This window comes from Prionailurus viverrinus, chromosome C1 (genome assembly GCF_022837055.1).
Source record: "Prionailurus viverrinus isolate Anna chromosome C1, UM_Priviv_1.0, whole genome shotgun sequence".
NCBI classification, from domain to species: domain Eukaryota; kingdom Metazoa; phylum Chordata; class Mammalia; order Carnivora; family Felidae; genus Prionailurus; species Prionailurus viverrinus.
In genome coordinates this window covers 156,398,538-156,424,366 of record NC_062568.1, presented here as the reverse complement: position 1 = coordinate 156,424,366, position 25,829 = coordinate 156,398,538, and the positions used below count along the sequence as shown (strand labels likewise).

The following is a 25,829-nucleotide window of genomic DNA, read 5'->3' as shown; positions in this document are numbered from 1 at the left end:
TTCAAATTAATGACACAAACCATGAACCTTGTGCATCCATTGTAATATGTAATCCATATTTTATGTCATAACTTCATTTCTAATTTTGTAATAAATTTAGACTAAATATTTTCCCACTATAAGGAGTCTAGTTAACCATAAGTGCATGAAAAGAATGAAAAATGAACACTGCCAAATGTTCAGAGTTGGTAACAAATTTTTATAAACAATATCCTGCCACCTCTATGGATACTATCACCTCTTACTAGTGTCTGATACCCACCTTTGAAGTGCAAGTAGAGGATTGTGTGTAATATACACTTCTGACCCTCTTGAGTTTAGCAGTATGGTGTAGCCAATTTGTGTAAAATGAAATTCAACTAAAACGATTGATTTACCATTTGTAAAGTCATACCAGTTCATTCATCTAATCATTCACTCGATAAATACTTACTGAGCAACTGTGCTTAGCTATGTGTTGAGCAGTTTTTAGATTCTGGGGAACAAAAGTAAGATATGGTGTCTTAACTTGAAGATCTTTTAGTCTAGTGAGGTAGCCTAAGTGATAAGTAAGTAATTATAATGCTACATGTTAAATTACCATAAAGGAAATAAGAAGAAAGCCACAACCCAGGAAAAGATAATTACAACATATATGAGAGACAAGGGATTGCTATTCCAGAATATATTTTTTAAAACTCATATAGTCAATAAGAAAAGATATACAACACAATACAAAAGAATGGTAAAATACAAGGAGAATTAAGAGAGTAAATAAACATTTTAAAAAGCAGAATATTTTTGTCAATCAGAAATGCAAAAAAAAAAAAAAACATGCTACTTTATACCTACTAGTCCACAAAAATTAAGTCTGAAAAATGTAAACTGTTTGCTAGTATAAGAACAATGGAAACCTTTTCATAGTTCCTGTAGGAATAAAAACAGCCATTTTGGAATCAAATTATCTTATAAAGATGACCATGAGTGTACCTTATATTCTAAAAATTGTCCTCCTAAGATGTTATTCAAGACACTTTTAATGTTTACAATGGTAGGAAACTGGAAAAACCTACCACCAGAAAACTATGTAAATAAATTCTGTTATTCACACAAAAGGATATTTTAAATCAATGAAAATTGCTTTAATTAATCAGTAATTATGATAATATGTATAAACCTTAGAAACATAATTTTAGTAAAAAACAAGTTTCAGAAGATGGAACACATCAAACCTATCAAATTTATAATTCTCAAAAATAAGCAAAACTAAAATATATTGTTTAGGCATAAGTACATGAGTCAGAAAACTATTTTTAAAAGGGAATGGTTAGCAAAATTTATGATTAGAGGTATCTCTAAAGAGGAAACTGGGGTAAGATCATGGAGAAAATTTGTATTATTCTTGCTACTGTTTTATTTCTTAGGTTGAATTTTGTAATTATGCTTCATAGCTTACATATATACTACATAATCACATACTTTCTTTGTAATTTAGGTGATGATTTTCCTCTTGATGACTACTTCAGTGCTTTTTAAAATATATATATATATATATATATATATATATAAAATATCAAATTATTTTACCTCAAATAGCTGTTAATACCCTGATTACAGGTGTTACACATGTTATTAATCTGCCTGTTGGGCAATATTTAACACAGCAGATAAACATAATGTGTGATTAGTGCTTTGAAGTTGGGATACAGGGTTATGAGATTTTCTGGAAAGGGCACCTGTTTAGTAAAGAAACTAAAGTTGAGAGGAGTGGTGTAAAATAAGGCTGGAAGGTAAACAGAAGGTTGATCGTGCTGTACTTTATTCTGAAGGAAATGAGAAGGGGAGTTTTGAAATGTTTTAAACATGAGAAAGCAAAGATTAAATTTTCATTTAAAGAACATTCTGATAGCTTTTCAGAATATGAATTATAGAGAAGAAAGACTGAAGGCAACTGGACCAGTTAAAAAGCTTCTACTGTAATACAGGGGAGAGTAAGTGGAAGCAATGGGTGGTGGAGTGAAATGCATAGATTCAATATCTTCTTAAAAGGTGAGCCAACTTGATGTTGGGATTGACTGGACATAGGGTATAGGAGATAGATATAAGTTCCATAGTTGAGACACAGGTTTCTCATTTGGACAAGGGACTGATGTGCCATTCACTGAGACTGGAAGCACAAGAAGAGTTAATGGTTGGAAGTGGAGGAGGCAAGCCTAGTGTACATTTTACTATGTTGACTTGAGGTATCTTTAGGGTATCTAAGTGGTAACGGTTAGTGGATATTTAGAGATATTTATCTGAAGTTCAGGAGAGAAATCTTAGCTAAAGGTACAGACTTAGCAATCATCAAAATATATGTCATAATTGAGCTGTGAGGCAGATGGATGACACAGAGCTCCATGGGACACCAACATTTAGGGATGTTCTTAGGAAGAAGAACAGAGAAGGAATAACGATAGATTTTATCAATAGGGTCTACCACAAGTTATAGAAACTTCAAGGGAAACAGCCTTGAATATTAAGTAAACATCTAGCTGATTATCAAGATCTAGAGTAAGCCTCAGATTTAGTCTTCAGTTATATTATTTTAAATACTTAGGGTTTTTCTCCCTCTCCGTTCTTCTATCCATATTGTTGGCTTTATCCCAAAATTGGTTCCTCTCATTATTTAAGTTGTGTGCCAGTGACAATTAGAGATACAAGCTTCCTCTTCCAAATCCATCAAGGGAAAGAGCCAAGTTTCCAAAAGCAGTCTGTTACAAGCAAAACTTTTCAATCCTAAATCCCTACCTCTTATTAGCAAAACTTTTCAAAACTTCAAGCAAAACTTTTCAACCCTAAATACCAATGTCTTCTTAGATCTCATTGATCCAAAATAGTGAAGGACTTCCCACCCCTAGCAAGATGAATGGAATTATATGATTAGCTTTGACTAATCAGTTGGAGTAGAATAGATAGGGCTCTCAACTCCAGTGACCAATAAAAAACTAGATGGAAAAAAATGTTTTAAGGAAGTAGTGGTCAACAGTGTCATGTGTTGCCAAAAAAAAAAAAATCAAGCAAAATAAGTATGACTAAAGGCTCTCTGGATTTAGAAACAGATCATTGGTGGTCTTGGCAAAAGCAGTTTAATACCTACTTGATGGAGTGGAATTCATTGGAACCTACATTAAGGAGTAGGTAAACATAGAAACCTAGAATATCAAGAAAGGAGCTTCTTCATAAGGAATGAAAGAATTATGGTAGAATATAAAAAGGGATGTAAGGAAGACAGAAGGAATTTTTAAAGTGGCAGACACCTGATCATATTTGAAGGCTGATGAGAAGTACCGGTGAAGAGAAAGTTGAAAATCTCATTGAAGAAAGGAGGGGGATCTACTTCTTTTTGAGGAAAGATAAGAGGATGAATGTGATGACAGGAAGTTGAAGGAATACCTATCAGAGCCAAGGGGGAGGTTGCCTACCCAAGGGGGGAAACATATCCACTTACATAGTCGCAAAAGCTACTATAATTTTCCCATGAAAGAAAAAGCTTTATTCACTTATTACTCTGAATGGAATTAAGAGCTGTTTACATTAACCATCCATATATGCACTTTACCTGAAATCTATTTTCAAGCTCCATAATCATATCATCAGTAAAAATCATGATAATCATTTGCTTGCTTCTCTACTTTTTTTAAGAACCCCATGCAATCCTGTATTGATTAAACATTAGTAAGGTAGTTGGTCTTATTTAAGACTAAAATAATTATTTCATCTATGTGAAAACTTCATAACCTTTGATACTTCTTTTCAAATGTGAAATAATGTAGTATGTCTTTCATGTGTAAACTCATATGTATCTTCTTCCTACTATCATGATATGCATTTTCAGATTACCTGAAATTTGCCTAAAATCTGGAATTTTAGAACGTATAGATGTGTCTACCTATTATCTCACAGAGTAGAGAAATTAAAAGATGCTCTAAATATCCAAATTTAATTTATTATATTCTAAATGAATATATTAAGTTAATATTCAGTGAGAATCAATTTAAGGAAATGAAAATGGTAATGGGATTATTAACCTGGGCTTCAGGATTCACTGAAATAAATATGAAAAAAATACTATTTATTGTGTTTATATTTCATTATACAGTGAATGTTTTTAAAAATCAATATTACTTTTGCAGTTGAAGTGAGTAGTCAGGGTAGACAGAGTGAGAATGGAAAATTAAGAATTGGACTACAGGGGCGCCTGGGTGGCGCAGTCGGTTAAGCGTCCGACTTCAGCCAGGTCACGATCTCGCGGTCCGTGAGTTCGAGCCCCGCGTCGGGCTCTGGGCTGATGGCTCAGAGCCTGGAGCCTGTTTCCGATTCTGTGTCTCCCTCTCTCTCTGCCCCTCCCCCGTTCATGCTCTGTCTCTCTCTGTCCCAAAAATAAATAAACGTTGAAAAAAAAATTTTTAAAAAAAAAAAAAAAAAAAAAAGAATTGGACTACAAATGGAATGGGGAATCAAAGGAGAATAAATGATGAAGTCGTAGCCAGCTCCATTTCAGTGTATTTCTTGAAATCTCTGTATTAGAGTTTTTAAACAATCTTATTATTATTCTTAGAGTTACTCCTATGTTACTACTGTGATACTTCAACTGTGTGGTATTTAGTGCTGTGATACTACCATGATCAGAAACCCTGTGGTGCTTCAGAGATTCAGGGGGAGACACAGTTTCAGAAAGGCTTTGATTGAACTGTGGCTCTCCGTTCTGGCTATCATAGCTCTTTGGTTGAACTAATATTGGTAGTACTCACGGATATGCCTGTGAGTACTGCAAACACTATAGGAGAACAAATTTGGGTACCCTCCAACACATCAAATATTTCAGACACATAAAATAGACAAAAAGTGCTCATCGATCAAAAAGGATTTTGTTCTTTATCTACTATTTCTGTCCTGAGTACCCGAGAGTGGCTAATCCATGGCAAAATTTGAGGGTGTTAAATCCCGACTTGTTTTTTTGCTCTTTTTTTCTGAGTGGCAAGAGGTGGGATTTAACTGACTTTTTTTTTTCTTTTAATGGTGTAATAGTAGGTGGTAGTTTTCAGTTCTCTCTTGCTATGTCAGTGTCCAAAATCTCAAATTCTAAATATCCGTCAATGCAGAGTCTGGGGGTCATTGCTGGAAGAACATGTCACAGCTATGTAAACCTCCCCCTGAATTCCAAACATTACTACACAAGCACTTTAAGAATTGCTATTAAAAACTTTTGAATGGCTGAAAACAACAGTGGTTTCAGGAATATTTGTACGTTAGACTGCTGTCACATCTCTGCTTTCACAGCTGTCATCTGTTGGATTATGCTAAAGTCACTCTGGTAAGAACTATTATGTACCATATATTAAATATTACTCTGTGTCAGGTATTGTGCTAAATGTCATAATGTATTTCTTCATCTAATCCCCATGACAACCATATCAGGTAAGTACTATTATTTTCATTATTTTTTATTATTTTTATCCGCTGTACGGAAAAAGAAACAGTTTCTTCCGAGAGATGTGGGGTTTAAGTTAGATTACTCACCAAGATTTCACAGGTGACTACATATTTTAGATTACATTCCTATACCTAAGAGAAAATAGTAGGAAGTTCATAGTGAAATTTTGTTTTTCCTTTCTTATGTGAAAATTTTTTCATTTTAAAGCCAGATATTATACTCTGATTTGGTAGACTCCTTCCATAGGAATGACAAGGCTGTTTTTCCCTACTTCTGAAATGACAAACTCTTTTAAGAATATTGAGAGTCTTAAAAAATTTTTGAGAGTCTTAAGGTTGCATATCCTTGAGGAGGTTTAAAATTGAAGGATAAAGCCCGTAAGGATATGTTGCAATGTTGGAGCAGAAAAGCATTGTGGCAAAAAGGCTAAAGTGGCATATTAAAACAAATGAAACTTAAAACATTCCCTTTCTGGAAAGGGTAACCAAGAAACTTTAAAATCCTAGTGATATTAAATCTGAAAATCTTTTAATATGTAAAGACTAGACATTCAAAGGTCTCTTTCAGCATTAGCAACTCTTCCCTCCCCAAGTGTCTGTTTTTCTAGATTAAGTGCATAATGAGTTGGCAGCTAGAATAATAAAGATAGTTACCAAGGGTCAACATCAAGATGGACACAGTTGAGAAGAAAAGTATAAAAATGCAGCTAATTTAGTCTTGGCTCATAAACTTGTCCCTGATGCTGAATTTGCCCAGGATTTTCTCACATCTACAAAGCCAGCTCAGCCATTAAGGGCTTCGTGATTGCCAGATGCTTGTCATCTGTGAGGCATGCCCATGAACTCATTAGGAGAAACTTAAAGAAATTTAAGAAAAATTATGTGGTTTTTTTTTATCATTTTCATTGTCTTTTTATCCTTTCTTTCCCAGGAACCAAATTAGAATTTTTGCTTTTTCAAATCATATGAAGTATTAAATTTTTTTTTAATTAAGTTCCTGGGAAGGAATATTCATTCCTTATTTTAATTTTGGCATTTTTCATGTATCTTAGTATAATGCATTTTACCATTTCTTTCTATACATACTTAGAAAGATAAGATCTAAAATACCTTCTGAAAATCTTATGTTGCCTTGCTGTTGACCATATGGTCAAGATATCATTTTTATTTTAAAACAAGTGAATCAAATTTTTACTAGAATTGGTTTCCACTTGGTAATAAAAGTCCATCTATTGTAGAACTTTCCAAAAAAGTGAGATCATTTTTAAATAAAAAGTAGATATTTAAAAGTGTGACAGATGAAAATTAACCTGCATATTTAGTTGTTTAAATAAAAAGCATTTTACTATTCTGCCATAGATATCATCTAAAATATATAATGATTAGAGATGGCTCAGTTGGTTGAGCATCAACTCTTGATTTCAACTCAGGTCATGAACCATGGCCATGAGATAGAGCCCCACATCAGGCTCCATGCTGAACGTGGGGCCTGCTTAAGATTCTCTGTTAAAGAAGCATATATTTGTTAGGCAGGGGAAGTTGAGATTCTGTCTCTCCCCGCTGCCCCTCTCCCTCACTGTCACTCCTCTCTCTAACATTAAAAAAAAAAGTATTTATAATACATGATTATTAAGTTATAGCCATTGAAAAGTAACTTTTTCCAAACCCTTTTCCATTAAGAGCAAATACTGCTATACGCACTGTATATATGTGGAACTGAAATAAAAGTAACAATAATTCACGACTTTTGTAATTTAGCTGAGACACAGCAATAGTGCTGTTGGAATCCCTTATATCAAAGGCAGGGAGGCGGGTAAATATAGCTTGCTTATATGGAAATAGTGGAAAGTCTAGAACAGGTAAGAAAGAGAGATGAATATTTAAATACTGGAAAAAGTAAGGATGGCAAAAGTAGAGTAGATCTTGAGGCTATAAGAGAGCAAACCAATATGTGGAAGAAGCAGATAGGAAAATCAACCCAGTAAACCTTGCATATAGGAGGTAAGATACAGGGAAGTAGGTATGTTTCTCATTTCCATCAACTACATCAGAGTCAAGTTCCAGCTTAAAATAAAAGTGAAATAAAAAAAATATTCTGAAACTTAGTAATTGTCAATTCTGTAGCTAACCTCTCCTTTTGTACAGAAAGAAATATGTCAGGTATAGTAGGTTTTGCCTGAGGCTTTGTATTTTTCCCTCCCAAAGCAATGCACATTATTAACAGTAAAGAACCACAAGGAATAAATGCCTCGACTTTGTCAGTCCATAAGCAAATGAGAACAACTTTCCCTATCACTGTGAGTAATGCCAAGCACAATCCTGGCTCCTGCTTTTCTGCTTCTCTTTTCCAGGCCTCATTTTTCTCCTCTGATAGAGGCACATTTTGCACTGGCCAGAGTAAATATTTCTTTAATTTTTCTGGTAGACTGGGCCATCCCTGAAAATCAAAAACAGGTTGGAATCCTTTATATAGTCATTTTAAGCTCCAAACATTTTTTCTAAACATTAGGAAAAGATTTTTCTGAGTCACCTGGTAGACTGAGATTCTCCTTGTTTCCCTCATCCTCTTCCTGTCACTCTCACTCACGGTGGTGTGACTTAGGACTCTGTATTGAGCTCTATCGAGACCACACTGATATCCACGGTGACAGCATATTCCACTGAGGCTGCTGAGCTTCAAGAAGAAAGACCAGCCAAACTCATTCACTGTCAGGGAGCTCTGCCCAAAAATGAAGAAATGAGTCAGTGAAAGGGCAAATTGATGACGTCATACAATTATGGATTTTTAAATTAAAAAAAAAAAACTCTTGGCACAATCTGTTGCCCCCAGAGAGACATTTCCTACACTAATATATGCAATTTTTCTCTTGACCAAAAGCCACTTCTTTCAGGGAACTAAAGTTTAAAAAGGACAGGGAACAGTGGGAAGATAGCAAATGCATGAACCTTAATCCCTAGCAGGATTTTGAAGACAACTTTATGGATCTACAATAATGCAACTATACTTTTCTTTGATATCCTGGAAAGTAGGGTTTTGGTATCCAGAAATAATCTGAAAATGATTATTTGTGTGCATAGTAAGTACCCACTCCTTAATTTTGCCCTTAGATTGAAAAAGGAGGGTTTTTTTTTAACGTTCATTTAATTTTGAGAGAGAGAGCTAGCGTGACTGGGAGAGGGGCAGAGGGTGGGTGACAGAGGATCTGAAGCAGGCCCTGCGCTGTGAGCGGAGAGCCCCACGTGGAGCTTGAACCCACAAACCATGAGATCAGGACCTAAGCTGAAATCAAGAGTCAGAGATTTAACCGACTGAGCCACCCCAGCACCCAAAAAAAGGAGTGTTAAGCAACACACGAGTTGCCTGGGAAGCAAGCATACCCACCGTCATACAAATCTCCTTCCAGGTTAGGAGGGGTCAAGAGTAGGAGAGGGAAGTAGGTGAAAACTCTATCTTATATGATTTATGGTTAAGTATCAATTATTGCTAATATTGTTAGGCATCCACCAAATATCCATTGGAGGCTCTTTGAAATTTCTGATGCTTATATTTAGTGACTACATTAAGACATGCACTAATGTCCCCTGCCTAACAAATATATGCTTTTATATCTACTAGCGTAGCCTCAGCATGGTCTTTATGGCATAAATATCAGTTATTGTTCTAGAACAGGATAAAAATGCACTGCTAGGTGTTAAAATACATACAATAATCCAAAGAATAATTGTAGGAATCGTAAGCTAAGGGCTCAAATCTAGTCTTGAGAATTTCAAGTTGCACTCCTTTTATGTTACCAGTATCAGAACCATTATTCAGATGAATTAAATGTATGCTTTTAAAACACAGCTTCCTGATTGATTGCCATGTTATCTATTCCAGTAAATCAGTGCAGCCATGTCTTTCACTATACTAGAGAAATAAGAATGAATGCATCCAATTAGATTCAATGCCCCCCATAATTGCGAATTATTGAAATAAGAGAGAGAAGCCTGAGTAAATAGTAAGACTTGCTTGTTAAATAAGAATTAATTGCCAAAGCAAGAGTACATGGCCTGTAGGAAGTCAAAACTTTCATGGAAAGGGGCCCCTTCAGGGGCAGTTCCACGTCCTCGGTAATAGTAGCTGAATCAGGAAGAAGCGTTTGAAGAAATCAATGAAGTAATTTCCTCTATTTAATGATCCATTGCAAAGATTTATTTTGTTAATCTGACCAGCTAGAATGGTATGTTTTTAATCGATTGATGTACTATTATTAATGTGGATAGGAGTTTGTAGAAATGTGAGTGAAAAAAATCTCTAACTTGAAGCAAAAGTGGCAGTTGAGTAAAACCCTGTTTAGTTTCATGCATGCTATTTTTAATTATTTTTTTTTACTTAATACAACACTAATTCTTTAATTTCCAGAGTACATCCCTTTATCTCCTAATATAAGTACAACAATACAGCTGTGTCCAGTAGTGAAAGCCATCGCTGTTATAAAATCAGGAGATTGCTCTCATCTAGACTGACTCTAAATTATTTCCTCAGTGAGAGTGCAAACCCAAAGAACGTCTATCAAATGACTGATAAGTCAGAGGTTAAAAAAAAAAAAAAAAACCTTGCCACAGATTAAAACAATAAAGTGGCAGATTTACTTATTCCATCAATTCTTGTTGTTCCTTAAAACAAATGACTATTCTGCCTAGGAAAATTGAAATAACTCAATAACATTTATACTATCTTCATTTTGGAAGACATATAAAAGCAAAAGGAAAATGAAAAATTAATCCAGTGAAATAAAAATGTCCATGACCGAGTATGTAATTTGAAGATCTAAACAACATGGCAACTGGCAGATGATCAAGGATTGTTGCCGAATAGAAGATATCACAAGAGTAAGATCCCATGTCTTGCCACTTGATTTTTATCTGACTTTATCTGGCTATCTAAAGGTTCTAATAAATCTTAAGGGTGAAAGGAATAATTGTCAAATTTTTGTTGTTACTGTTAACATCTTTTTATTTTATTTCAGGAATGTAGTAAGTTAGCATCATCACAAAACAAATTGTAGGTTGAAGAGTATAGACTTAGCTCTAATTTCATCATTTTCGCTACTGTGGATCCTTTATTGTTTTTTTCATTTGGTTAATAATTTCCAGTTCCATAGCTGTTTTATAAGTTGACATTTAATCATAAGAGAATATGCTTATGAGATTCAATAAGCCGGAAAAGACTGTCTGCACATATCAGCCAGCTGTCATCCTAAGGCGTATGCACTGAAGGGAAAGGGCCTATTGCCTCACCCTTTTAACTGTCATTTGGGGCATTGAAGTATATCACCAGTTTTTAACTCTTAAAAAATTGAAGTCAACAAGTATTTTGAATAACCCCCTCTAAAAATATTGCACTATGCCAGCAGAATGCAATGTCACCCAGTCCCCAGGACAGGAGAAAGAACATCTTCCTGCCCCCTCTCTTTTAAGCTTCTGAGCTCCCTTCCAAGTATCTCTGCTTAATTGTCCTCTAATGCCCAAATGGGAGAACATAGATTTTTGGCATCAAAACTGCCCCAGCTGAATATTTAAAATACAGAGAGAGAGAGAGAGAGAGAGAGAGAAGAAGAAGAAGAAGAAGAAATAATGCTGACTAGTTTGGTTAACATAATTATAAAACAATTTCTACAATACAGAGTAGGACTGTACTAAGTTGTTTAACATAGACACTCTCGTATCATCTTCACAACAATCTTATGGGACAGGGAGCCAGAGGCATGGAATTGAGGAACACAGGATTGGAGCCTAGTAATGTCTGCTTCTACAACCTGGTCTAACTACTATGTTATACTACTAAGGTATTGTATCCCTCCCACCCCACTCAACCAAAAACTTTCAGAAAACATATAGCATAGACCTGTTGTAATAGTAAATAACCCTCAATATCAGCAATATATTTGATATGTAGTTAGCTAGAACTTTTTGCCACAACTTGGTATTGTTTCTTCTCTTCCATGTTCAGAAGAGAGAAAGAAACCCTGGCACCAGTCATGTACTTAAAAATAATTTTTGAAAAAAAAATAATAATAATAATTTTTGAGTCCTCTTCAACTTGTTCTTCCCAATCCTACACAAATCGAGTTTAGATCTTAAATGCACTTTTTTCCCCTAAACCTTCATTTTCTTTCATCCGAAACATTTGCAATTTCTTTACTTACTTTTGTGAATCCAGAAGGAACAGATGTAGGAGCTCTGCGCATGACTGAAACCTACCTACAGATTCTTCTATAGTATTGAATTTAGTTCATTTTTTTAATTTTGTTTCTCAATAATTTAGCTCATCAAACTTCCTGATTATATCACCTAAGATTCCAACCACCACCCCCTATTTAACACTCTCTCCACTTTCCACAAAATAACATAAATCCTGTTACCAAAACCACTGGTAAACGTGATGAAACTGCACTGAATATTGAATTAATCCCTGCAAAATGACAATTATACTAAAACATAAAAACTAAATAATGCACTGAAGCTGCAGGGAAAAAAAATCTCAATTTTTTATTCTTACGATCGTGTTCTTTTTTTTTTCTTTTAAGCAGAAGTGCAAGAGAAATTATGAACTTGAACTTTATCTTTGATTGGCCCTTGCGCATATTAAGCTTTGCTGTTGAATTTCCAAAATGGGGGAAAGAGCACAGTGATGCATACCTTATAGAGTGGTTCTAAAAATTAACACCATGATGTAAAATATTTATCACAATGTCTGTCATATAAGTGTTTAATTATTGGTAGCTGTTATAATATTATTTTGGATAAAAATCTGTTAATTAGGGACAAGCTAAATTTTCATTTAGCGGTGTTCCTAACAGCAGGCTGTTAATGAGACCAAGGTCATGAGTTAGTGTCTCTTTTGAATTACTTATACATTAACACTGGCTGTACTCTTCATCTGGACAGTTTTATGAAATCATATAAATAATGGGGATGGAAGTGTCTATGGGAAAAAAAATGAAGGTGAATCACTGCAACTTAAAATATTAGCTGTATTAGTGAAGAGTGAGTAGCATCATCTCCACTTATGACAGAATTGTGTTTTTTACTTTTTTTTTAATGTTTATTTATTTTTGAGAGAGAGACAGACAGACAGGCAGAGCGTGAGTGGGGGAGGGGCAGAGAGCAAGGGAGACAGAATCTGAAGCAGGCTCCAGGCTCTGAGCTGTCAGCACAGAGCCTGATGTGCGGCTCCAACCCACGAACCACGAGATCATGACCTGAGCCAAAGTCGGACTCTTAAATGACTGAGCCACGCAGTAGCCCCAGAATTGTGTTTTTTAAATTTGTATATGCGGTATCCCTCCATAAAGAAGCCATTTTTCAATATTTGAAGCAAAACATAATTTACTGCTTGCTAACAAATAATTTGTAAGGTACAATCTCTGAGTAAAACCACAATCTGAGGAAGCATGGAGTTCAAGAATTGATGGATTTTCAGAAGTTGGAATATTTAGGGGTTAATTGACCTTGAACTGGGGAAGCATGGTTATTTGAGTGAGACTCTTGCTGATTGGCTAATTTTCAGGAGCAGTTTATAAAGCAAGTTGACATTGATTAATTGCCACAGGTTTAAAAACAGTTCTTTTGGGTGATTATCTATTGCTATGTCCAAAGAACAATCAGATCTTTAAGCAGCAGAGAACTTTTTATTCTCATTGCAATTATTGAGTACTTACTATGTACCAAGAAATTTGCTCAATTCAATACATTGTCTTCTTTATTCCTCACAATATTCTATGAAGCACTTATTATATCTACAGTTTTCATATGATAAGCAGAGGGCTTAGGTAGCTTGTATACGATTGCACAACTAAAAGCAAGAAATAAAACCCAGAGTCATCTACCTTCAAAGACTGTGTTATCTGTACTGCCTCTTATTTTTTAAATTAACTCCTGGCATTTCTACAACCCTCCATTTCTATAATTTTGTTGTTTGAAGAATTTCATACAAATGGAATCCTATAGTATGTCATCTTTTGGGCTTAGCTTTTTTACTCAGCATAATTCTCTGAAGATTCATTCATATCGTTGTGTGTGTGTGTGTTAATAGTTTCTTACTTTTTATTGCTGTTTTGTATATTATGGTAAGGACACATCTGTTTGTTTGACCAGTCACCCACTGAAAGAAACTTGGATTGTTTCTAGTTTGGGGCTGTTATGAAGAAAGTTGTTCTAAACATTCATGGACAGGTTTGTGTATGAATGTTGGTCTTAAGTCTCTAGGATAAATGCCCAGGAATATTACTGCTGCATCATATGGTACTCCTTGCATGTTTAGTTTTTTAAGAAACTGTTAAATGTTTCCAGAACGGCTCTTACCATTTTACATTTCAAGCAGCAGCAGCCTCTGAGTTTCTCCTCATCTTTGTCAGCATTTGTTGTTGTCACTATGGTTTACTTAGTCAGTCTGATACATGTGTAGTGATATCTCACTGTGGTTTTAATTTGAATTTCTCCAATAGCTAATGATTTTGAACATCTTTTCATGTGCTTATTTGCTGCCATCTGTATAATCTTTGGTGAAATGTTTCTTCACATCTTTCAACATTATTCCAAATGGATTATTTAGTTTCTTACTTTTGCATTTTGAGGGTTCTTTGTTCTTGATCCCATTCTTGATTTGCTAATCTTTTCTGGAATTCTGTAGTTTGATTTTCATTCTCAACATTTTACATTTAAGTCTGTGATCTATTTTGAGCTAATTTATATAGCTCAAAGTTCTTCCCAAAGTATGAGACGTAGGTCAGGTCTCATTTATTTTGCCTATGGATGTCTAATGGTGCCAGCACCGTTTGTTGAAAAGGCTATCTTTTTTCCATTGAATTGCTTTTGCACCTTTGACAAAAAGTCATTTGGGCAAATTTGTGTGAATCTATTTGTGGGTTCTCTGAACTGTTCCATTTATCTGTCTGTCCCTCTGCCAATATCACACAGTCCTGATTACTGTAATTATAATAATCTTGAAATCAGATAGGCTTATTCTTCCTGTTTTCTTCTTCTTTTTCAAAATCATTATAGTTATTCTATTTTTGCTGCCTTTCAATATAAATTTTAGAATAATCTTATATATATCCATTAAAAAATCATGCTGGGATTTTTATAGGAATTTGTTAAACCTGTGTATCAATTTGGAGAGAATTACATCCTTACTATGTTAAGTCTTCCAATCTATAAATATGTCTTCATTTATTTAAATCTTTGATATCTTTCATCAGCATTGTGTAGTTTTCAGCGTATAAGTCCTGTGCAAGCTTTGTTTGATTTACACCTAAATATTTCACTTTTTTGTGTGTGTGATTGTATATGCTGTTGCTTGAAATTTCGATGTGCACATGTTTGTTGCTAACGTACATAAATACATTTGATGTTGTATCCTGCAAACTTGCTCGACTCACTTGTTAGTTCTAGGAATATATTTTTGTTGATTCTTTTGATTTTCAATGTAGACAGTCATCGTCATATGCAAATAAGGACAGTTAATTTCTTCCTCTTCAATCTGTATGCCTTTTATTTCCTTTTCTTGCCTTAGTCTATTGACTAGAACTTCCAGTACTGTGTTTAAAAAGAGTGGTGAGTGTGGACATCTGTGCCTGTACTTCATCTTAGGGAGGAAGTATTCAGTTTGCAACATTAAGTATAATGTTAGCTTTAAGTTTTTTGGAAATGTTCGTTATCAAGTTGGGTAAGTTCCCCTCCATTCCTATATATCTCAGAATTTTTGTTATGAATGGGAGCTGAATTTTGTCAAATGTCCTAGGCTTCCATTGATAGGATCACATGATTTTACTTCTGTAGTCCATTAATATGGTGCATTGAATTGGTTGATTTTGAAATATTGAGCAAGCTTTGAATCACTGGAATAAACCCTACTTGGTCATGGTACATAATTCTTTTATATATATATATATTGCTGAATTCTATTTGTCAATATTTTGTTAAGGATTTTTGCATTCATCTATGAAGGATGTTTGTAGTTTTCTTTTACTTCCTCTTTTTTTTGGTACTGTCTTTGTCTGGTTTTGTTATTGGGACAATACTAGTTTTATAGAATATATTGGGAATGTTACTTCCTCTTCTGGAAAAGAGTGTGTGGAATTGACGTTAATTCTTATTTAAATGTTTGTTAGAATTCTCCAATGTAACCATCTGGACCTGGAGATTTCTTTCCTGGAAGATTTTAAATTACAGATTCCAATCTTGATAGTTACAGGGCTATTGAAATTATCTATTTCATATTGGATGAAATGTGGTAGTTTGGGTTTTTCAAGAAAGTGGCCCATGTCATATGAATTGTCAAATTTATGTGTAGAGTTATTTTTAGTATTACCTTATTAGCCGTATGATGTTTATAGGACTGAAATGATATTCCCTTCTTCATTCCTAATTTTGGTAATTTATGTCTTCTTTCTTTTTTATTTTTAAGTCTTACTAGAAATGTGTCAATTTTTTTATCTTTTCAAAGAACCAGCTCTTTGTTTCATCTATTTTATCTGTTAGTCACTTTCCATTTCACTGATTTCTGCTTTTTTTCTTCTCTTTTTATAATAAAAACTATAATATAATAATAACTATATAACTATATTATTATATAACTTAATAATAAAAACCAACTTGCTTTGGGTTTATTTAGCCCTTCTTTCCCTAGGCTCTTGATGTAGGATCTTAATTATTGATTTGAGGCTTCTTCTTTTCTAGTACCTACATTTAGGGTCATAAATTTCTCTCTTAGCACTGTTTTAGCTGTGTTCCACAAATTTTTATGTGCTGCATTTTCATTTATGTTCAGTTCAATATATTATTTTATTTCTTTTGAGACCTCTGTAACCCACACATTATTTCAAACTGCGTTGTGTAGTTTACAAGTGTTTAGATAGTTTTATCTTTTTGTCATAAATTTTTAGTTTGATTCTACTGTGGTTGGAGAATACATTCTGTGTTATTTTATTTCGTTTAAATTTGCTGAGATTTGTTTTCTGGTTCAGGATATATTCTATCTTAGTAATTTTTCTATGAAAACTTGAAAATACTGTGTATTCGAATGACATCAGGTGGAATGTTCAATAAATGACAATTAGATCTGGTTAGCTGATGGTATTGTTGAGTTCTTCTGTATTCTTGGTCATTTTCAGTGTAGTTCTATCAATTGTTGAGAGAAGAGTGTTGAAATCTCCAACTCTAATTGTGTATTTGTTTATTTCTCTTTAAGTTCTATCAATTTTGGTCACGTATTTTCAGCTTTGTTATTGGAGCTATGTATGCATTTAGGATTGCTATGTCCCCTCAGTGGACTGACTCTTTTTTCATAACATAAGATCCCTCTCTATATTGAGTGTATTTGCTCTGCTCTGAAATCTACCTTATCTAGTATTGATACAGCCCCTTCTCTTTTCCTTTAACTAATATCTGCATGATGTATGTTTTTAATGCTTTTACTTTTTATCCTCCTATATTGTTATATTTGCAGTAATGTCTGCATGTAGTTTTTATAGTCTGCATATAGTTGAGTAATGTTCCTTAATCCCTTCTGCCAAGGTCTGTCTTTTAATTTGTGCATTTAGTCTCTTTGAATTTAAGAACTGACACATTAAGGTTTAAAGATTTAATGTAATTTTTTGTTTGTTGTTTTCTCTCTCTCTTTGCTTCTCTGTTTTGTCTTTTTTTTTTTTTTTTGCCTGCTTCCTGTATGTTATTTGGACATTTTTTAGAATTTCTATTTTATTTATCTACAGTGTTTTAGTAAACCTCTTTGTGTAGCTTTTTAAATGGTTGCTCTGGCTATTATATTCTATATACATAAATTACGAGAGTCTGCTAGTGTCATCACCTAACAGTTCAAATGAAGTGCAGAAACTTTACCTGTCTTTCTGCCACTTCACCCTCCTCTGCTTATAGCTGTCTCAAACATTTCCTCTACACACATATAGAACCACCTCAGATAATGACATAGTTTTACTTCAGTCATCAAACATTACTTTGAAAATTCAAGAAGATAAAGAAGGCTCATTATATGTATCTATATATTTGTTTGCTATGTTCTTTCTTTCTTTCTAATGTTCCAAGGTTTCCTCTTTTATTATTTCCTTTTTTATTTAGAGAACTTTCTTTAGCCATTATTTTAGGATAGGCCTGGTGCTGACAAATTTTCTTCATTTGTCTTCTGCTGAGAATGTCTCAATTTCTCTTTCATTCCTGAAGAACATTTTCACTGGTATAAAATGTTAGGTTGACAGTTCTATTCCTTCAGCAATTGAAAAATATTGTGCCACTTCTTTCCTTTCTCTTTGGTTTTTGATGAGACATCCACTGCCATTTGATTTGTTTTTAGTCTCTGGTGAGATGTCACTTTTCTCAGGCTGCCTTAGGACATTTTTCTTTGTCTTAAGTTTTCAGAAGTTTAATTATAAGGTGTCAATGCATGGTTTTCTTTGAGTTTAATCTGTGTGATATTCTGCTTCTCAGATCTGTAGGTTTTTGTCTTTTGACAAATATCAGAATTTTTCAGCAGTTATTTCCTCATTTAATTTTCAGCCCCATTCTCTTCCTCCTTTCCTTTTGATAATATGATTGTTAGGTCCCTAACACTCTGGTCATTTGTTCCAGTGTGTTTTCTTTATTCAGATTGGATCATTTCTACTGCCCTGGCTTCTACTTTACTGTTTCTTTTCTTTGTTTTCTATATTCTGCTTTTAAGCCCATCCATTGAGCTTTTCAGTCATTGTATTTTCCAGCTCTAAAAATTCCATTTGTTTCTTCTTAATATCTTCTATTTGTTTGCTGAAATTTTATATTTTTTCACTGGGTTTTTTTTTCATTTTGTTTAAGCATATGCATAATTGGTCATTGATACATGTTTTTAATTAGCTACCTTAAATTTTTTGTCAGATAATGCTAATATCTCTGTTCTCTCAGTGTTGGCATTTAGTGATTATCTTTTTCCATTTAGTTTGACATTTTCCTGGTTCTTGGTATGATTTACACCTAGAAATTTTGTAGAATGTTATAAAACCCTGGATTGTACTTAAACCTTATGTTTTAGCTATCTTTCCTTGAAACCACTCCAACTGGAGAAGAATGGGGCACTGCCTCATTCAGGCCAGGTAGGGAGAAGTCCAATTTTCCCATTCAGTCTCCGTTGACACTTGAGGCAAAGTCTTCTTGTTATTGCTAGATGAGGATGGAATTTCCAGCTCCACAGAGGGTCTCCACTAATACTTCAGTGGGAGTAGCCTCATTGAATGATAGAGAAGGTCCTGACTCTCACAAAAATAAAACCCAAGAGATTCAGTGCCATGTTGTTGCTTGGTCTCCAGATCCGTAATTGATCTGCATTATTCTGTCTTCTTTCCAGAGTTCCCTTATATTTGTTTATATAATTTTATATATATATATATATATATATATATATATATATATTGTTTATATATTTGTTTTATAATATATGTCCAAGTTTCTTTATTATGTCCAAGGTTTTAATTGTTCTTAAAGGGAACAGGGAAAAGTCAGTCTACTTCATCTAACTGGAAGCAGAAGTCCAATTTTCTATATTTTTTAAACTTAACCTGCTTACTCAAAAAAGTCACTACAGAACATATGGTATAAATGGAAAGTGATTAGGACTGTTTTGTGGTTTTTGTCGTTTTACAAAATTATTGTAACTGACTCATTTAAATGAGCGTCACTGGTTCCTTGAAATTAGTTACTAAATTATCCTTTTTAGATGATTCTGTGTTGTTGACACTGCTCCCAAACATTTTTGAACTCTGTTGGACTTAATGTGAGAGAATGAATTGTGTCCATTTGAATATTCTCAGCGGCATAAACTGTCATCTTTTGAGGCTGTTTGATTTTTGGAAGCAATCCTAAGTGGTTCAAGAGCCAAGGTGGCTAGTAAAACAGATGACAGATGAATTGGGTAATATACTTCTCAGTCTAGCATTCTTCACTTAGAGAATAGTGTGAACTAAAGCAGCGTTGTAGTGAGAAAGTCATTTCTTTTATATCCTATAAAGCCTCCCAAACACTTAAAATTTGTATGTAATAAGCTGGTTTGGCTGTGGGCAGAATTTTGTATGAACAGTGCCATTTGGTATCAAATCAACATTTCTTTCCTGTGATGTTGACATAAACGTTTTCTTGGGTTCTATGGATATTGGACTTTTTCCCTGTAAATTCTGACAGTATGGTTTTGGGTCAACTTGAAAATACTATGTTTCATCACTATTCTCCTCAAATACATGTTATTTTGTCCAACCTCCCCTTGAAAGTTCAAAACAAATGTCAGATCTACTCTATTTCTTTTTATCATTCAAAATGTGTAGCACAGTCTTTACAGAAAGCTTCACGTTCAAATTCCCCTTCAGTATGAGTCAGTGTTCTCAAGACTAACCCTCTGCTTGAACAAATCGAGCCTCTGACATTTTCTACATTTTCATTAGCCCTTTGTACTTCATCATAAGCATCCTCATTACCTTTCTCAAGCCTTTGTGCCAGTCAGAAAAAACCCTCTTTACAGTCCCTCCAACACTGTAATTGTCCCATTAGATATCTTATGTCACTTATGTTTGCTTAACTTCACACAAAATTTAGTGTTAACTCCTGGCTTTCTTCTGTATCTCCCTCTCCCCATTCACTGCAGCCTGTATCCCCAATAGAGAATGAAAGAACAGTACTGATGCAAACAGAATCATTTTACAGCACATTCTTTTCATGCCCATTTGATGTTTTACCAAACCATGTGAGAACATGAGCTTCATTACTTCATAATTATGGAAAGATTGCTAAATACACTTATTTGCCTAACTATAACAATCTGTCACATCCATAGGATCTAAAATAGATAACAGACCTAATTCAATAAGTAGGAATGGCCCTTTGGCAAATTAAAGAGCTGCTAAAGAAATCTAATATATCCTAAACCTGATCCTTTTGTTCCTTTTCAGAACAGAAAAGTCAATTGGGGGGTAAGGAGATTGCAGTATAGTTTTGTGTTTAAGAGAATGACATTTAATAGTCAGACAGCCTTGGTTCAAATCCTGATCCTGTCAGTTTACCACTAGTGCAAATTACTTGGGAAAGCTACTTAACCTCCCCAAGACTTAGTTTCCTCCTTAGCAAAATTGGGTAATATTAATTCATAATAATTAATCTCTAATGCTGTTATAAGGATTAAGGAGGTAATATGTATAAGGTAAGTTTTAGTTCATTGTTTAGCACCTAGTGTTTGGATAGTAGTCATTATTTATTAAATGCCAGTTACTGTGCAAGTCATTAAAGATGATAAGTAGGATATAGAGCTTGCCTTCAAGGAGTTCCAAATCAAAGCATAGTCCTGGGCTGCACCTATCCCATGAGAAGGTAAAAATAAACCAGAAAAATAATTCTACAGGCTATTATATAATATATTCAATCAGCTTTTCACCCTTGGATAGACCATTATAAGAATATTCTAATCAATGAAGGGGTTGTTAAGCAGTCTTTATTGATGTTTTCATGTAGATTATGCATCCATGGGTTTAAAGTAATGTTCTAGACCACTCTAAGTTTTTCTTTTTTTTTCTATAATTTGCTTATTTTTTATAATTTACATCCAAGTTAATTAGCACATGAGGCAACAATGATTTCAGCAGTAGATTCCTTAAGCCCCTTACCCATTTAGCCCATCCTCCCTTCCACAACCCCTCCAGCAACCCTCTGTTCATTCTCTATATTCAAGAGTCTCTTATGTTTTGTCCCTCTCCGTGTTTTTATATTATTTTTTTCTTAGATACCATTTTTTTTAATTAATTAATTTATTTTTTAGTTTATTGTTAAATTGGTTTCCATACAACACCCAGTGCTCATCCCAAAAGGTGCCCTCCTCATTACCCATCACCCACCATCCCCGTCCTCCCACCCCCCCATCAGCCCTCAGTTCATGTTTTTATATTATTTTTGCTTCCCTTCCCTTAAGTTCATGTGTTCTATATCTTAAAATTCACTTATGAGTGAAGTCATATGGCATTTGTCTTTCTCTGACTGGCTAATTTTGCTTAGCATAATACCCTCTAGTTCCATCCACATAGTTGCAAATGGCAAGATTTCATTCTTTTTGATTGCTGAATAATACTCCATTGCATATACATACCACTTTTTCTTTATCCATATATCCATTGACGGACAATTGGGCTCTTTCCATACTTTTGCTATTGTTGATAGTGCTGCTATAAACATTGGGGTTCATGTGCCCCTTCGAAACAGCATACCTGTATCTCTTAGATAAATACCTAGTAGTGCAATTCCTAGGTCACAGGATAGTTCTATTTTTAATATTTTGAGGAACCTCCATACTGTTTTCCAGAGTCGTGGCACTAGTTTGCATTCCCACCAACAATGCAAAAAAGATCCTCTTTCTCTGCATCCTCGCCAACATCTGTTGTTGCCTGAGTTGTTATTGTTAGCCATTCTGACAGGTGTGAGGTGATATCTCAATGTGGTTTTGATTTGTATTTCTCTGATGATGAGTGATGTTGAGCATTTTTTCATGTGTCAATTGGCCATCTGGATGTCTTCTTTGAAGAAGTGTCTATTCATGTCTTTTGCCCATTTCTTCACTGGATTATTTGTTTTTTGGGTGTTGACTTTGATAAGTTATTTATAGACTTTGGATACTAATGCTTTATTTGATATGTCATTTGCAAATATCTTCCCCCATTCTGTTGATTGCATTTTAGTCATGCTGATTGTTCCCTCTGGTACACAGAAGCTTTTTTATTTTCATGAGGTCCCAATAGTTCATTTTGCTTTGGTTTCCCTTGCTTCCAGAGACAGGTTGAGTAATAAGTTACTGCGTCCAAGGTCAAAGAGGGTTTTTTTTTATTTTTTTAATGTTTATTTATTATTGAGAGACAGAGAGAGAGAGACAGAGCATGAGCATGGGAGGGGCAGAGAGAGGGGGAGACACAGAATCTGAAAGCAGACTCCAGGCTCTGAGCTGTCAGCACAGAGCCCGACTCGGGGCTCAGACTCACAAACCGCGAGACCATGACCTGAGCCGAAGTCAGATGCTTACTGACTGAGCCACCCAGGCACCCCTAGGGTCAAAGAGGTTTCTGTCTGCTTTCTCCTCAAGCATTTTGATGGCTTCTTGTCTTACCCTGAGCTCTTTCATCCATTTTGAGTTTATTTTTGTGTATGGTGTAAGAAAGTGGTCCAGGTTCATTTTTCTGCATGTCACTGTCCAGTTTTCCCAGCACTATTTGCTGAAGAGACTGTCTTTATTCCATCGGATATTCATTCCTGCTTTGTCAATGATTAGTTGGCCATATGTTTGCGGGTCCATTTCTGGGTTCTGTATTCTGTTCTTTTGATCTGAGTGTCTGTTTTTGTGCCAGTACCATACTGTCTTGATGATTACAGGTTGTAATACAGCTTCAAGTCTGGGATTGTGATGCCTCCAGCTTTGGTTTTCTTTTTCAAGATTGCTTTGCCTACTCGGGGTCTTTTATCATTCCATACAAATTTCAGAGTTGTTTGTTCTAGCTCTGTGAAGAATGCTGGTGTTATTTTGATAGGTATTGCATTGAATACGTAGATTGCTTTGGGTAGTATTGACATTTTAACAATATTTGTTCTTCCTACCCAGGAGCATGGATTTTTTTTTCCTTTTTTGTGTGTGTCTTCTTCAATTTCTTTCATAAACTTTCTGTAGTTTTCAGTGTATAGATTTTTCACCTCTTTGGTTAGATTTATTCCTAGGTATTTTATGATTTTTGGTGCAATTGTAAATGGGATTGATTCCTTGATTTCGCTTTCTGTTGCTTCATTATTGGGTGTATAGGAATGCAACCCATTTCTGTGCATTGATTTTATATCCTGCGACTTTGCTGAATTCATGGATCAGTTCTAGCAGTTTTTTGGTGGAATATTTTGGGTTTTCCATAAAGAGTATCATGTCATCTGCAAAGAGTGAAAGTAAGCCTCCTCCTGGCCAGTTTGGATGCCTTTTATTTCTTTGTGTTGTCTGATTGCTCAGGTTAGGACATCCAATACTATGTTGAATAAGAGTGGTGAGAGTGGACATTCCTGTCTCCTTCCTGACCATAGGGGAAAAGCTCTCAGTTTTTCCCCATTGAGGATGATATTAACGGTGGGTTTTTCATATATGACTTTTACAATCTTGAGGTATGATCCTTCTATCCCTACTTTCTTGAAGGTTTTTATCAAGAAAGGATGCTGTATTTTGTCAAATGCTTTCTCTGCGTCTGTTGAGAGGATCATGTGGTTCTTGTCCTTTCTTTTATTGATGTGCTGTATCACATTGATTGATTTGCTGATATTGAACCAACCCAGCATCCCAGGTGTAAATCCCACTTGGTCATGGTGAATAATTTTTTTAATGTATGGTTGGATCTGGTTGGCTAGTATCTTATTGAGGATTTTTGCATCCATGTTCATCAGGGAAATTGGTCTACAGTTCTCCTTTTTAGTGGGGTCTTTGTCTGGTTTTGGAATCAAGGTAATGCTGGCTTCATAGAAAGAGTTTGGAAGTTTTCTTTCCATTTCAATTTTTTGAAACAGCTTCAAAAGAATAGGAGGTCCCTCTTCTCTAAATGTTTGGTAGAATTCCCCTGGAAAGCCATCTGACCCCAGACTCCTGTTTTGGGGAAATTTTTATTACTAATTCAATTTCTTTACTGGTTATGGGTCTGTTAAAATTTTCTATTTCTTCCTGTTTTAGTTTTGGTAGTTTATATTTTTCTAGGAATTTGCCCATTTCTTCCAGATTGCCCATTTTATTGGCATATAATTGCTCATAATATTCTCTTCTTATTGTTTGTATTTCTGCTGTGTGGGTTGTGATCTCTCCTCTTTCATTCTTGATTTTATTTATTTGGGTCCTTTCCTTTTTCTTTTTGATCAAACTGGCTAGGCGTTTATCAATTTTGTTAATTCTTTCAAAGAACCAGCTTCTAGTTTCGTTAATTCGCTCTACTGGTTTTTTTGGTTTCTATAACATTAATTTCTGCTCTAATCTTTATTATTTCCTGTGTTCTACTGGTTTGGGGTTTTGTTTGCTGTTCTTTTTCCAGATCTTTAAGGTGTGAGGTTAGGTTGGGTATCTGTGACCTTTCTTCCTTCTTTAGGAAGGCCTGGATTGCTATATACTTCCCTCCTATGACTGCCTTGCTGCACCCCAGAGGTTTTGGGCTGTGGTGTTATCATTTGCATTGGCTTCCATGTACTTTTTAATTTCCTCTTTAATTTCTTGATTAGCCCATTCATTCTTTAGTAGGATGGTCTTTAGTCTCCAAGTATTTGTTATCTTTCCACATTTTTTCTTGTGGTTGATTTTGATTTTCAAAGCATTGTGGTCTGAAAATATGTATGGTGTGATCTCGATCTTTTTGTTCTTGTTGAGAGCTGATTTGTGTCCCAGTATGTGATCTATTCTGAACAACATTCCATGTGCACTGGAGAATAATGTGTATTCCACTGCTGTAGGATGAAATGTTCTGAATATATCCATTAAGTCCATCTGGTCCAATGTGTCATTCACAGCCATTATTTCCTTGTTGATTTTCTGTTTAGATGATCTGTCCATTGTTGTAACTGGGTGTTGAAATCCCCTAGTATTATGGTATTATTATCAATGAGTTTCTTTATGTTTATAATTCATTGATTTATATATTTGGGTGTTCCACATTTGGAGCATAAATGTTTACAACTGTTAGATCTTCTTGGTGGATAGACCTCTCAATTATTATATAATGTCCTTCTTCATCTCTTGTTATTGTCTTTATTTTAAAGTATACATTGTCTGATGTAAGTATGGCTACTCTGGCTTTGTTTTGGTGACTGTTAGCATGATAGATGGTTCTCCATCCCCTTACTTTCAATCTGAAGGTGCCTTTAGGTCTAAAGTGAGTCCCTTGTAAACAGCATACAGATGGATCTTGTTTTCTTACCCATTCTGTTACCCTCTGTCTTTTTAATTGGAGCATTTAGTCTATTGATGTTTAGAATGAGTACTGAAAGATATGAATTTATTGCCATTACGTTGCCTGTAGAGTTGGAGTTTCTGGTGGTGTTCTCTGGTCCTTTCTAGTCTTTGTTGCTTGTGGTCGTTTTTTTTTCCCCCTCTTTTCTCCCCTCAGAGAGTCCCTCTTAAAATTTCTTGCAGGGCTGGTTTAGTGATCATGAACTCCTTTAATTTTTGTTTGTCTGGGAACCTTTCTATCTCTCCTTCTATTTTGAATGACAGCCTTGCTGGATAAAGAATTCTTGGCTGCATGTTTTTCTGATACAGCACATTGAATGTATCCTGCCATTCCTTTCTGGCCTGCCAAGTTTCCGTAGATAGGTCTGCTGCA

At 34.8% G+C, this 25,829-nt stretch overlaps 1 protein-coding gene across 2 annotated transcripts in view; it reads left to right on the top strand.

Annotated features, from left to right (window-relative positions):
* Positions 1–25,829, top strand: part of LRRC7 (leucine rich repeat containing 7) — a 446,889-nt gene that overhangs the window by 371,465 nt on the left and 49,595 nt on the right. The window lies entirely within an intron of this gene.